Source organism: Carcharodon carcharias, chromosome 9, assembly GCF_017639515.1.
Source record: "Carcharodon carcharias isolate sCarCar2 chromosome 9, sCarCar2.pri, whole genome shotgun sequence".
In the NCBI taxonomy this organism is placed as follows: domain Eukaryota; kingdom Metazoa; phylum Chordata; class Chondrichthyes; order Lamniformes; family Lamnidae; genus Carcharodon; species Carcharodon carcharias.
This window is the reverse complement of record NC_054475.1, coordinates 152,120,849-152,129,712: the sequence shown is the minus strand read 5'-3', so window position 1 is coordinate 152,129,712 and position 8,864 is coordinate 152,120,849.

Below are 8,864 nucleotides of genomic sequence, written 5' to 3'. Positions count from 1 at the left end.
GAGCACAAAAGTCCAGGCTGGCACACCAGTTCGATACAGGGAGTGCTGCACTGCTGGAGGTACCATCTTCCAGATAAGATGTTCCATCGCAATGGCTAAATCTAATGTACGTGTCAGTGATCCTGATGGTTGGCCGCAAAGCTAAGGACTACTCTGCCTTGGTCGTTTCTGGGAGCCCCAACCCAATTCTGTGCCCATTTAATCCCTTCGGGACCAGAGATCCTGCCTCCAAAAGCTGGGGGCCAATTGGAGTTTCAGTTGTTCCCCACTGATGCGCTGCCAGCCAATTTGATTGCCCCAGCAGTGCCACAGGAAGAATGTCCAGGGCTGGGACTACAAGCAGCCCCCAGCTTCTAAGTCCCAGAGCCCAGGATAGAGGAATGTGTGAGGGTCTGTGTGGGGAGGTCTAAGTGTGGTGGGAAGAGCGGTTTGAGTGTCGTGTTTCAAGGCCAGGTGTGGAGGGAGCACCCGGGGGTGGAGGTGGGGGATGCGGGGCAGACCTTGTAGGGGAGGGGCACCTGATCTCAAAAGGCGGCCAGTAAGGGAGGCATTCCTGCCACTCCCAACCTTTCCCACCCGAGCTCCAAGCAGGGTGATCTGCCGGGCATCCCCCATCCCTCAACAAATCCCACTGCACATAAATCGCAACTGGATAAGAAGTGGCCCTTAAGTGGCTAATAGCTGGCCATTTGAGGGCTGCAGCTGGGGCAAGGGTGGGCAGGACACCCCAAGCCTCACCTGCCCCCTGTAAGAATATGGACAGGTCGGGAGCAGACGGGAAGGGGGCAGGAAGGCCACCCGGAGAATTTTACAGGCCCCCGCCCTGCCTGCAAACCCACTGGCAGGGCACCATAAAATCCTGCCCTCTATTCCTATAGCATTTTAACTTTGTCATGGTTACCGCTTACTTATCTCCCTTCTTTTTGTATCGTGAACATTTCATCTATGACATGCTGAACAAGCCTAATTAGCAAGTTTCCTTCCCTGTCTTGGCCTGTGATCTGTCACTCTCGCCATCATCCCTTGCTGACCCTATCCAATTCCAATTGTCAGTTGTCTTGCGCGGTCACAGAAAGAGTCATATACAAAGAATTTTAATTCCCCCTGTGCATTTAAATGATGTTTCTGACACTTGATTGGTGTTCTGTCACCATTCGTGAAGTGACTCATGTTGGAGAATAGGACAAAATATGGCAGTATTTCTTCACACAGTAAGTTTATTCAAATTTAAATGCTAAGAGCTCATTGATGTTCATGAAAACCTTGGGGTCAGTCCAAACCCGGTGCGTGTATTAGGCAAGGTAAATGAGTGGTTTTGATAGACTAAATAAGGAGAAACTGTTTCCACTGACAGGAATGTCAGTAACCGAAAGACACAGATTTCAGATAATTGGAAAGATTGCAGATGTGGAAACTATTTTTTAATCTACTGAGTTGAAATGCGCTGCTTTCAGGGTGGTGGAAGCAGATTCAACAGTAACTTTAAAAAGGGTATTGAATGTTTTTAAGAAAAGAAATTGGACTGTGAGTGAGAAAGGGAGGGGAGTAGAACTAATTGAATCATTTTTTTCAGGAACTGACACAGGTAAGCTGAACTAATAGGATTCTTCTGGGCTGGCTGATTCTATGAAGGCGCAAAACACATATGCTCACCTAAATTTCAGGCTGGCCTATATTAAATCCTACAAATCTTTTAAATGTCATAGGTCCATTACCCACCTGGAACAGGCAAGAGGATGGTGTAGAGTGACTACCAGCATGTGAATAACGGATGGTCCTTTGGCTGCTTAGCAGTTTCCAGGTAGCTAGCAGTAGCGGGGGAGATTTGGGTAAGGGTCGCAGGAAACAAAAGGGTGGGGGAGAAGTTTAACTTAGGGGAGACTCTGACTTTCTTTGTGGCCCCACTGAGGAAAATGTTAAAATAATCAGAAGACCCCCCCCCTTGTGTCTTCAGCTCAGTTGCAGACAGGAAAGTCACAAATCAATCACAGAAATTTACTCATTTTCCAGTGTGCATGTACAGAATTTAGGATGAAGTCTGGTACAACCTTTAAAGTTTAGGTGACCCATCATGTCTATGTTGGGTTTTCGCTAATCTATGATTAATCCAACTGCAGTGTTCTCTCTGAATAACGGTTTATCTACTACTCAAACTGTTTATCCAATTGTCCGTCTGTGCTCTGGCCCGGCTACTTTTGCCCGGCTCTCCTCCCCAGCTCCCTCCGTGTTCCCTCCGTTCTTGGCCCTTCTCTCAGTAGGCACCTGCATTAGGTGGCCACTAGGCCTCAGGCCTCATTGCATCTCTCATCGCACCTCGCCCCCAAGCTGATTTCGTGGGTGATGGTGAGTGAGTGTGAGGGTGGGATGAGTGGATGAGTGACTCAGAGTGGGTGTGTGAGTGGGGTGGTTGGTGTGTGAGTGAAGGAGGGTGGGTGTGTGAGTCAGTGAGCGGGGGTGGGTGAGTGAGTGAGGGTGGGTGAAAGAGTGAGGGAATGGGTGAGAGTGACTGAGTGTGAGTGAGAGTGGGTGAGTGTATGTACACCTGTGTGTGAGAGAGGCTGAGCGCACACACATGTGTGAGAGGGTGATCACATGTGCCTGTACATGCGTGTGTGTGCGTGTGCTTGTGTGTGTGTGTGCATGTGTGTGTGTGTGAGGGGGTTGAGAGGGAGGGGACAGTATGTCTGGCTCATTCCCAGTCTAACGGTTCTCATTCACCCTCATCCCCACACACCAGCAGGCACTCTCAAAGTGGGTGAGGGTGAGTGAGTGAGCACACTGAAGCTGGGAGAGAGCTGGACACTCTCACCCTTTCATACTCGAATGGTCACCTTTATTTATTACTCATTTCTTAATGATAAATTTATTGCTGCGAATATTATTTGCTCAGCTAGCTTATCATAGGTCAGCTTTTTCTTTTGAAATTCATGTTTAATATTTGCCTAACCTTATCCTTCTGAAATTGGTCCTCGCAATTTTATATTTCTAGTTAGCTTTCTCTTGTACCCTAATTTCTCCCTCCTTATTAATCTTTTAGTCATTATTTGCTGTTCTTCAATCTTCTGACCTGCCACTCATGCTTGTGAAATTATATGCTTTTTCTTTAATATTTTTATTTCTAAATCTTTGTATGCATGCTTTTACTGTATGATAGATCTGCATTTCTACTTTAAGAAGTTAGTTTCTGGGGTTTGAAACGATTGCCAAATTGACACTATGATTATGTTGACACTTGGAAACCATCACTAATAACACTGACAAAGGTAGAATTGAAAGTCAGGATTGCAGTGCAACAACTTTGCAATTTTCTTTGACGAATCAGGTCAAAGTGCTGATGGGAAAGCTCTTATCTTGGCTCATATTTCAAGTAACGTGAAGCTGCCTGAGTTTTGATGTAGTTATAAATGATACATGAAAAGCACACTTGTTTTCTTCCCTTGTGTTTTGCAGGAGCCTGCATTTATCCATGAGTCATTCATTGCAGATTCACTCATACTGCTATTCGGCAGCATATTTTACTATGTTATCCCATTTTCAGATGGCCATCATTTCTTTTTTGGCAATGTCTTCTCAAGAGCAGCAGAGACATGTGGCTGTTTAGACAATTAAAATAAAGGTTAAGGTTAATTGCCAATGATCTGAGCTCAGTGGTGAGTGCACTATAATTGTCTTTATATAAAAATAATTGTCTTCGGTGGGCAAGAAGAGGGAAAAAAATTGGTCACTATTCCATCTCATAATTACCCTCGTAGGGATCATGGGTGAAGACAGGGTCAAGCAAGTAAGTACCATGGTGCCATGGCCAACCTGCTCATACACTTTGCAGACCTCGCTTTTTTCCCCACAGGTTGTCAGCATCTCAAGCCTGTTTGACAATTGAAAAATCTTTGGCTGCACCACCCCTGTCTGCTCGGTCCCATTACCTGCCTCACTCACGGTCACATCCTCCCGTCCCTCACTGCTGACCAAAACAGATGACCCTATTCTAAGAGGTGTGACCTCTTCTGGAGTAGAGTGTCCAGGTATTTCTCCCCCTCCATTATATTGCACGGTGTCTGCAGTTTGGCTCTCAGATCAATAATCCTGATCCTGAATTCCTCTAACTGCTTACACTTTTTGCAGATGTGTTTGTCCTGGATTACCTTGGCATCCAAAAGACCCACATTCCACAGCTGCAACATAACACCTGTCCTGCCATTGATACTTATGTTATTTAGTTAACTTAATTTAATTACTCAGTTAATTAACTTAGAATAATTCCTATGTATACCACACCTATTTCCCCCATGCAGCGAATTTCACCGTGCATCTAAGTCGCTATTCATTCAGTCTCCATTTCACTCCAGCATGTTTCCTCTCGTTCCCCTTACTCCTTTGCTTGTCATGCTGCTTGCATGATAAGCCCCTCTGCCTGCTGCTAGGAGGACACCAGCATTGGTGAGATGGGGCCCTCAAGTGTGCATTAATTGTCCACCTATGGGCCTCAACTGACAGTGGGGCAGGAAGACCACCCACAAGCCTTCTTCCCATGGACTTAATCAGGTTGGAGACAGAAAGGCAGCTGGGTCCCTACCTGCCACCCTCCTGCCTGATTGAATGCCCCCCCCCACCGCCAAACTCACCACAGGAGAGGGCATTAAATTCTGCCCTCTCTTTCTCTCTACACAGATATTGCCAGACCTGCTCAATGTTTCCAGCATTTTCTGTTTAATACAGTATTTTTTGAAGCATTTTTAAATAAAGAAGTCATGATTGCTACCTTTTATTCATCAAGTGTCATTTTTAATTCTTCACTAACTCATGCTCTCATATTAATTCTAATTTTTTTATAAAAATACACAAAAAAATTAAAATAAAATTATTGCAAACTGCATGGGAAGAATCTCTTAAAAATTTAATCTGACTGCAATTAACAGAAAAAAGTAATATCTTATGCAGATTAAATTACTGCTGCTGGATATTACAGTATTGAATTCTGTGTTTATTAATGACAGAAATAGAAAGAGAATATTAATTTATTTCAACGCCTAAGTGCCATTTAAATAATGATTACAGTAATTAGCAAGGGTTGAAATAATGAATGCGATGGTATGATTTATTTTCTGTCGACCCACCAACAAGAAGTATGATAAAAGGTGATAATTACTTTGAGGGATAGCCAACCTCCTGTGTATGACAAGTTGTGAATCTTCCCTATTCTACATTTACCTTTGATGATACTTTGTCTGCCCACAGACCATAATGCTCTTTAATTACTTCAGCACAGTTGCTAGATCACTGGACAGCAGCACTGTTACAACAAGTAGCATGCTATATTTCTTACAGAAAGCTTGGGGACAGAAATAGAGAATTCTGCACAAACACAACTAATTTATTTGTTCTCTATCAATCCCAATATCTAGTGGCCATGGGCTTCTCTTACAGTATTTTGAATCAACATGATCTTTTCTTACCTGTAGTGGAATGGAAAGCATAGACTGAACCTACTGGGAATAATATTAATCTGTTTCTCAGGCACATTGTAACAATTCAGTTAGAAATCATATCTGAGTTTTATTGGATCAGTTTTGACGGTTGGATATGTACAAATACAAGATCACAAAATACTTACAGATAGGGAAGGCCATTCAACCCATCTTAATCCAACCCACCTTTCCCTCCCTAACAGCATTGTGGTTGCACCTACAACACATGGACTGCAGCAGTTCAAGAAGGCAGCTCACCACCACCTTCCCAAGGGCAATTAAGGATGGGCAATAAATGCTTGCCTAACCAGCGACACCCACATCCCGGCAACAAATAAGAGAAACTCAGTTATGCAAAGAGATCCAAACATCACCCATTGTCGCATCCAATGGTTTCATAAATGTTTTAGGGTTTTTGCCTCTGCTACACTATCCAGAAGTTTACTCCACATGTTGATCACACTGAACTTTGGCTAATTTGGCACTAATTGCCAAGATCATGCAGGGAACCCACAAGACTGACTGAAAATACAGTACAGCGTGCCCTTCTGAGGTTACACATAAGGCTAACTGATGTGTATAAGGAGCTTTGCTGTGCAACTCGCCTGTGCTGAATGTGACCTTGGAGTACTTGATGCTTACATTGCGGGTTTTCCAACCTTGGAACGCGTAGCATTTCCCATCATTCTCGCTGCTCAACTTCCCAAACATTCATACACAGTGGTGGAATGGTCTATATTCACTCTAGTTCAAGATGAGAGGTGACCTCATTGAGATCTGGACATGGTAGCTGCTGAGGGGCTGTTTCCCCTGGCTAGAGGGAATCATCTCAGGATAAGAAATCGATGTTGAACTGGGGAGAAACTTCTTCACTTGGAGGCTTGTGAATCTTTGGAAGTCTCTACCCCAGAGGGCTGTGGATGCTCCATCATTGAGTATATCCAATGAGATTGATAGATTTTTGGTCTCTCAGGGAATCAAGGGATATGGGGAGTGAGTGGGAGAGTAGAGTTGAGATGGAAGTTCAGCCACGATTGTATTGAATGGTGAACAGGATTGAGAGGCCACACAGTTTATTCCTGCTGCTAATTCTTTTGTTCTCATGCTGGCAGTAATTCAAAGAAGCTTCTTCTCTCCTGGAGTGTGCTGCTGATGTCACCAAGAGGCGGGGCTCATCTGAGCCAATCCGAATCCTCAAATAACACAGCACAGTTGAATCAAATAAACAACATAACCCATCGCTGGAGTGTTTCACAGTGATTGTGCTTTTCCAGGTCACTTCTTGGAACAGTCTTGACAGTGGGAGTTGAAACATACTGAAGGCATTCACAGAATGCTGATTGGAGACTGCAGTGTTAGTATAAATCCTGGCCAGAATGGGAGATGTCTGGGTAAATGCTCATCAACACAGCTAGAGTCAGTGTTGTAAGTGACTGGGATTAACTTTACACATGTCATTTGTATCATGTAACGATCCTACACTGACTGCATTTTGCCGTAGAAATCATTCTGCTATACTTGGGAGACCCTGGGGAGAAGTTTAGCAAAAGGGTGGGATTGGGTGCAACTTCCAGCTTTTGCTGAGGCAGGACTGGGGGTAGGGAGCCAATCTGCTCCCAGGAGGCAGTTGGCATTTTAAATATACTAATGAGGCCAGAAGCGTCTTATTTAACCTGTTTTGCAACCTGCCAAATGTGTCCAAACGAAACGTCAAAGATGATTGTCAAGCTGTCAAGGCATTTAAAACTCTTGTCCTGTAAACCTTATAAAGTCTGCAGTTGACACTTAAAACTTTATATTATTTATTGTCAGCATGTTTCCTGTGGTCTGCCCATAGTGGATACCAGGTGAGGTGACATGGTAGGTGTAAGGGCAAAGGATGGTGTGTGGTGGACATGGATTGGCATGAGTTGGCCTTAAGTCGGCATAGGGCCTGTAAAGGGCCATGGGAGTTGGGTATTGGGGCATAGGTTGGTATGAAGGGTATGAGGGGCCATGGGGTTTTGGGTGGGGGACATGGGTGGGTATGGGGAGTGTGTGGGATGAGGGGGTGTGAAGGGTGGAGTGCTGTTCTATGTTTTATTATTATTATTTTTTAAAAAACTTTAACACAGTGCCAGAGCAACAAGGCAGACCTTCTGCCCAGTCCACCTCCCTATCCAGCATCCTTTGCACTTGCTCCACAGTCACCTGACCTGATTCCCAGAGAACCCCACCACCTTTCAACAAAAATCCCCACTTCTGGGGCACTTTCTCCTGGGTCGGGCTGTGAAATGTCCCGACTCTGCATTCCGGACCCTGAGAGAAAACTCAGGCCTTTGTTTTCTGAACCGCCCAGTCCTAATAACTTGAATAAGCTTTTGTCTACAGCTGGTTCACATCAAAATCATCCGCTAACAGGGGTAACTTTAGACCACTCAGCTATGCTGCCACAGTGTGGTTGACTCGTAACTGCCCTCAGAAATGACCGAGCAAGCTTCTCAGTTCAAGGTCAGTTAGGGATGGGCAACAAATGCTGGCCTCGCCAGCAATGCTTACATCCCAAAAATACTTGTGAAATCTCAGTCAAACAATTCCTAGGTTTTTATTACGCAGCAGAGTGGTCCAACAATATTGTTTCCTGTTTGTACAATTGTAAGCACAAATTTGTGACCCGTAGCGATGGTGAACTGGGTTGTCCTTGGATTAATTTTAAATAAACGACAAAATCCATGCATGACAAGCTTTGAGTAACAAGAGCGGGGTTTATTTTACAACCAACTAGTTAGAAATGTTGCTTCTTCCACAATGTAAAATAAAGGTCTGGCACTCTTCTTCCTCTTCTGGGGAGAATCTAGAACTTGGGGTCACTGTTTCAAAATAAGGGGCCGTCCATTTAGGTCAGAGATGAGGAAAATTCTTTTCTCTCAGAGGGTTGTGAGACTTTGGAATCCTCACTCTCAAAAGATGGTTGAGGCAGAGTCCTTGAATATCTCTAAGGCAGAGGTAGATAGATTCTTTATAAGCAAGGGGCGAAAGGTTATCGGGGGTAGACAGGAATATGAGGTTAAAATCAGACCAGCCATGATCTTACTGAATGGCGGAGCAGTCTTGAGGGGCTGGGTGGCCTACTCCTGCTCTTAATTCGCATGTTTGTATGTATGTATGTTCGTACACTCTTCAATCCAATCACTGCCTTAAATTTCCAATCTGTGGGCTAACACTAGTGGTAGTGCCTTATTTGGTATGAGCCGAGAAAACTGATGGTGGAGTTCCCTGTGAGGAAAGGAATACGTGATAGCTTCATCTCCTTTGCAGCTTGGTCTAGTTAAAGAAAGTGGTGCCAGTAGGATGTCCACTTATTTCACCTCGCCTACCCTATGCTGAGAAAGTTACAACCACACAGTACATTAGTACAGA